The sequence below is a fragment of the Ambystoma mexicanum genome, chromosome 1p (assembly GCF_040938575.1).
Source record: "Ambystoma mexicanum isolate Mex_15411 chromosome 1p, UKY_AmexF1_1, whole genome shotgun sequence".
Classification (NCBI taxonomy): domain Eukaryota; kingdom Metazoa; phylum Chordata; class Amphibia; order Caudata; family Ambystomatidae; genus Ambystoma; species Ambystoma mexicanum.
The window spans coordinates 1,425,152,392-1,425,158,847 of record NC_090921.1 but is presented as its reverse complement, the minus strand read 5'-3'; the positions used below and the strand labels follow the sequence as shown (position 1 = coordinate 1,425,158,847).

General features: G+C 42.9%; 1 protein-coding gene across 1 annotated transcript in view; it reads left to right on the top strand.

Moving 5' to 3' along the window:
• The first annotated feature begins 228 nt into the window (after positions 1 to 228).
• The window catches only part of C1PH19orf12 (chromosome 1p C19orf12 homolog), a 216,420-nt gene continuing 210,192 nt past the window's right edge, over positions 229 to 6,456 (top strand). Inside the window, exon 1 of the mRNA XM_069607077.1 lies at positions 229 to 433. The gene's annotated coding sequence lies outside the window, so the exon portion shown is untranslated. The remainder of the gene's footprint in view (positions 434 to 6,456) is intronic.

Genomic DNA, 6,456 nt, shown 5'->3' with positions numbered 1-6,456 from the left:
TAGATTATTCTGAGAGAAAGCTTTACATCAACGGCAGCCTGGCTTTTAAATGCAAAGCTTTCTCAGAACGAACGGCGTTTTCTCTATTACAGCAACGGAAGCAGCTCGGTCGGTGCTCTGCTGCTTTTGTCTTTGATCGTTCGGAAGAGGGGGCTGGTGCTCAGGCTCACGGGGGCGGTGCTAACGCTTGATGCAGCCAATCAGCGATGAGCCGAAGACAGCCAAAGACCAGGTGATAGGGGATCGGATGGGATATCAAGTATTACTTAACACCACAGCTAAAACACGCCTCTGAGTGGCGGTGTAGTGATTCGTGACGTTTGACTGGGTAGCAAACTGTATCCGGCGGCGTGCTGTGCTTTCAATGGAGCCAGACTCGTGACAGAGAGAGTGTACTAAGGAGTTGAGGAGCCAACACCCATTGCGGGGAAAGGTAAGAGAGAGTATGTGCTTCAAGGGCAGAGCCCTTTCCCTAGCAATCTTTTGTCACCACGCTTGACTTTGACACATCCATGGAGGCGGTCTCACAAACTGTGACCGCCCCTCTCTCGCTCTTCCCTGCCCCCTTCGACCCTGTCCCCCCATGGTGGTTGGTTTTTGATGAATCGCAGCCAGCACTTGGGTGACGAAAGATGACAGCAGAGCTTTCTTTAGTGCCGCGTGTCAGGCGACAATGGGCTTCCAGCGTGCGACAAATAGACATTCAGCAAGGCACGACTGGGGTTGCGGGCCACCACGTTAAAACAGTTTAGATGTATCCATATCTGGACATGCAATACCCTTTAATTCCCGTTGATTGGCACCCTGGTCATTACCCCGTCGTTCCTCTTTCTAGTTCTTCACAAATTCTCACCTCCCAGACAGTTAACACAGTAAAAAAGTTTGTGCAAAACACGACTCCTGCCCGCTCCTCCCCTCAACATTCTGAGTAGCCTCCACCTATTTTTCCCTACTCCAACAGGTAGGTACAGTATGTTGTGGCAGATAGGCAGGACCGTGTCCATAAATGTTGTGCTCAGGGCGAAAGACCAACATATTGCGCTCCAATGTGGTTGCCATGCTGCTATCCCGAACTACACTCCCTCCTCAACGTTATTAAATGATTGCAATACAATGTTTTATCACTTTTACTTAATAAACAGACAATATTACAAACGCATTTCTTTTCATTATCCCCTGTTTGTTAATTTTGGTCTATATGAAGAGCGCTACCTAGACGTTGTGGCCAGCACATGTCTATTGCTGCTCCATTATCTATTTTTCCATAAATTTCAGTCTCAATTGATATTGCTAACCAGGAGCAGGAGCTTCAGACAGCCTCCATGAAGAAAAAACGGAATGGTGCAGAAAAACGGTAGGCCCAGAGGCAAAGGCGATTCTGAAGATAGCAGATCATAAAGTCCAAACACAGTCACGGAGGAGCATGGCTTTTACTTCTGTGTATTCTCCCAGTGCGTGGTTCATGCCGACTGTGTACTTTGGCCATTGGTAAGTGTAGTCTTAAGCAAAGCTAGTGATTTGAAGATATGGCCTTTGTATAAGATATGGTCTTTATACAAGTGCTCCTCTATGTCTCTGTAGGGACAGCTGCACCCCATGAAGAGTTAAATGGCAATAGGGAATGCCACCTCGAAACCTCTCTTTACCACTTCCCCTCCCCTCGATCCCAGGCCCTGGCAGGGCGAGAGTAGTATAGTTAAAGCCAATTGTAACAAGTGAATGGGCTAGGTGCATGTACATAGACAGGTTCTTCCCAAGATTGGTAATTCAGCCCGTAACTCTTCCAATCTGTAATTTTCCAAGGGCCCAGTGGAAGTCCAAGGTATTGGCATCCCCAAATTCCGGTTGAGCATTGTCCATAACTTTCAGAGGACTGGTAGGGCACCTTGTTCTTTGCATCACAGGTGTCAGGAGCGAGATGTAAAAATAAAACACAGTATGTGCGTACGGATACTTGTAACATACGAAGGTTCATATCATATGTTGCACAAACAGGATAGTCTTGCATTGAGGAGTGTGTCATTGTATGCAAATTCAGCAGTTGGGATATGGGAGTACATCCATTTTGATGATGATAAAGGGAAAAAACGCAATAACTGCTTTTTCCAAGCTTGTATTGAGCCTTTCAGTGTGCGGATGGTAAACCGAAGGCCATCAAATGTCCATACCCAATAAAGGGGTCTGTGATCCAAAATGAGTAATCTGAAGGTGTAGCATATTAACAGTGCATATATCAACTAATGAAAACGGGTATAGCCTAGATCACCGCTGTCTATCTCATTTACTTTATTCTGAGTGTTACGAGATGCAACACCTCACACCTGTTGTGATGAAAACTAAATTACCAACTATACAATTTGAGAATATTGACTGAACTGACACTAAAACTCACATCAATGATTGTTATATAATACATTAAATGTTTACATCAGTGTAGTTCGTGCTTTGGAGTGAGGTGGAGTGTCTTGTGTCAGGCCCTATTGGTCTGAGCTCACTACTAAGAGTTGAATCTTTGACAAGCCACGACATTACTTTCTCTGTGGGGATCGATTGCTCGACCTTTTTCTGCTCCTGGACTCTGTGTTCTACAACCCTCTCCTGACCCCTTTAAGATCTGGAAAACGGTGCGTTAGCGCTTTCGTGCTCTGAGGTGGAGTGTCTGGCGTTCTGGCGTGGAGGTGGTCAGTATCCACTAGGTAAGACTGTGTCCAGCAAACCTAGCTTTGTTTTCATTTCAACCACTGAAATGCGCAAATCAACATCATGCAGCACCAAAAGATGGCTGATTGATGGTACTGCAAAAAAACCTGGTATTGTGGTAAATGCATCTATCAGCACCAGGCGCATGCAGAAACGAGATCCTGTTGCGAAGCCTCAGACTCCTATTACAAGCTTTTTTGACATTAGTAAACCAACACCCTCTTGGAAAATATCTATTAGAAATGAACAGAGCACTCCTTATCCAATACAATTGACAATAATAACTCTTTGCTAAAAATGGTAGTTGGCCTGCAGAGAGCCTCATTGGGTGGCGAGAAGGAGTTATCTTTGGAGGGTGCTGGTGTGGATGTGCTGGACAAAAATCTGTCGTACTCTCCAGACTTTACGCTCTGTCCTCCACCTCCAATGACTTCTATACTTCCATTATGAATTCCACGTGTGAGGATGAAAGTCTGGCAAATGAGGAAACTGCGCAGCCAAGTAATCTTTCTCTGGTAATGATTTTAACGCTGGCTTCTAAAGTTGATGCGCTCGCCTTGTTGACAGCTACTATTGCTGGGGACCAAGCATTAATTAAGACGAGACGGGTAAATTTGGCTAAAAAAGTCAGATAAAATGAAGGTGGCGCCTATTAACACCAAAACGAAACAACCCTTAAGAAATGGGGGGAAAAAACTGTTACTAGTCTATAACATCCCTGAGAATGCTATGGCCCTAATGGACCCTTGCCTGTAAATCCATGCTTCAGAAAATGCTGATTCCCGGGAAATTCCTCAGCAAATGAGGAAAATTGCACAGATGTGGGGACCAAAGTGTCTAAAAATGTAAAATTTGCTACTGTAAAATTCCCTAAAGAGAGGTGTCCCTGCTACAGTGTTTGCTCGTACAACGGCTATAGAAGTATCTAAAAATGGTCAAGGGGAAGAAAAGCAAAGTTGGTAACTAAAACCTTGGCCGATGGTAACATACGCCAAGCCTTTCTTAAAGGGCCATAGAGCTCCAAAATCTCACTAAGGAAACTAATGTGGAGCGCTGATAACCTCAAATGCAGTGGGAAGGCATTCTTATTTGACAACATCATGCTGCTGCCTTTACCCGGATTTATAAAAAGTAATTGACACTAAATGTTCCCCTGGCCCAAGACAAAGTAGTTCGCCCAAAAAATTACAGCAATTGGAACAGCAATCTAATGCTTAGCCAGGGGTAAAAAATGACTTGCCTAACGAGGTGCCTACGGAGTTCAACAGGCCAGTAATATTAGCTGAAAGAACCCTTCGGAATATAGTCCATTTTAAAATTGTTCTCGTTTATTACATATATTGAGACTCTTATCGAATTTGAGCCTAATAAATTCTTCGGGCATACTTTGTATTGAGCTGCCCAGAGTGGGAAGTATGTGCAACTGGGCCCTGATTGCATTTTCTTCGCTTTTGACAGTGCCGCTACTCAAGGCGAATGTAGCAAAGCTTACTGAATTAGGCTTTGCTTTAAGTATATGTCGAAAATCAAAAAAAACCTTGGACAAATCAACCATGCTCTAATATGGCAGTATTCCCCCTCCACCGTAGAAGATCTGCTGTGCTACACTCAGATAAAGCGTCTTTACATTCCTTTCTTCAGGAAAATAAACAAACGGATGTTTGTGATGGACACTAATGTGCTCCGGAACGTATTAATCATTGGAGCAAACCGACTGGTGACCACAAATGATTTTGGGAAAATGATTGCATGGAATACTAGAGGGTATTGCTCTTTCCTGGTCCATCTATTCTCTGGACTGATGTCTTCCTTTTACACAAGACTTGGTGTACTAAACCTTTTTCCAGATTATCCATAAACCAGCACTCCCGTCATCTAGAGGGAGGGCCAGTGGGAGCATGGTAATTGGTGCACGGGTTAGCGTATGAACTATGTTATTTTGGAGATGATGATCATTCCTCATATGTTGTTGCAGCTATTTTGAGAATTCAATCTAAGGCATCCCCTTTGATACTTGTAATCAATGTCTATGATCCACCGGGGGGTTGCGCCACAAAACTGATCCAAATGGGAATTAAGACCATGATAATTAAATGGCATGAAAAAATGGCTGAGGGTTTGATAATTGTAGCCAGTGATTTTAAGATAGCCAGCCTCAGTAGTGGTATAAATAATGGAAGAGTATCTAATTTGCCTTGGCCTATTCATGATCTTGTTATGATTAATTTTTTTGATGATCTTGTAAAGGGTACAAATATTTTTACTTGGACAAATGGAGTCTATAAGTCTCAAATTGATCATTTCTTATGTTCTCAAGTGTTGACCTTAAAATGCACCCCCATTAAGACAGACTTTAATACCCTGAGCGATCATGGACTGTTGAGCTGTGATCTGCGCTGTGATGGCACCTATACTAATAGGTTTCATGATACAAATGCTATGCCTAATAGTCAAGGTAACCGCCTATTGTGTACAGAGATGGTCATTAAAGATATAAATGATTATCTAAACCAGCCTGATTTTGATATTTTTGCCTCTTTGAAGGACTCAAACTGGGCCTTAGACACTATGCTTGAAAATAAAATGAATCCTAGATTACTCAACTATAAACAAAAAAAAAAAAGAAGACCCTTAGTAACGACAGGAGAAATGTGGTTCTTTTTTGATCCATTAATTGCTAAACAAAAGAGCTCTCATCGTAAAATCTGCATTGGAATAATGCGAGATAAAAATATCAGTCCTGGTGATAAAGCAGAAATGATAATGATAAAGAATACTAATAAAAGAAATTGGATGAAATGGCCCAAAAGTTTGATGAATACAACAAACTGGGTTCTACTATTCGGTTGGCTTTCAGCTAATAACACCAGAAAGTTCTGGTCTCGCTTCATTGCATATAAGATGAGCTTGCTACCGATTGAGATCAACCCTATTCCGGAGACCACCTGGTTTAAGCATATATAGCCCATATATTTTGATAAGATGGGGGGGGGGGAGGTAATTGTATTCGCTTAACCTCTGACCTTGATTCTTTGAATTGGGATATCAATGTGTAGATCAAACTATTTCTAACTTGGCTCACGGGCACCAGGTCCCGGTGGAATACCTAATGTTGTATTCAAAGCTGATCCACACCTTTGGGCAAAAATACTAAATGGCCTATTTGAACAGATATTGAGTTCTGGTACTCTGCCGGTTAGCCGGTGTATCTCGTTCTCATTTTTTAAAAAGGAGATAGGCTAAATCCGAACAATTACCGGCTGTTGGTGATGAATGATTGTAGTCAAAACATGTTTGTAACTGTTATATTGAAAAAAACGTACAAGCTGTTAAAAGTGTCCTACAGAAGTGTCCAGTGTAGATTATGCAGATGCATTACGGATAAGAAGGCACTCCAGTTGTATAGCCGTACTCAGGAAACTGGGCGTTCTTTAGAGGCATTCAATCAGCTGATAAACCCCAGGCTTCCCTTCAGAATATTACACGAGGCACTTTGAACGCACCATAAATGCATAAAAGCCGTCACATATACTTGTAGCTGCACCTGTTCAAGCGGCATTGTCACAAGGATAGAAAGCGATCGGGATCAAAGGGTCTAGCCCCGCAGTCTCCCGCCACTAGTTTATTAAATCCTTGGATATCCCTCGGGTGTTCACACCGAGTAGAAGTCGATGTACCTCTCTTGACCCGTTGGAGGAAAGAAGAAGGCTGCAGGAACCCAGGGACACATAAATCCAACCAAATGGCATTGAAGCG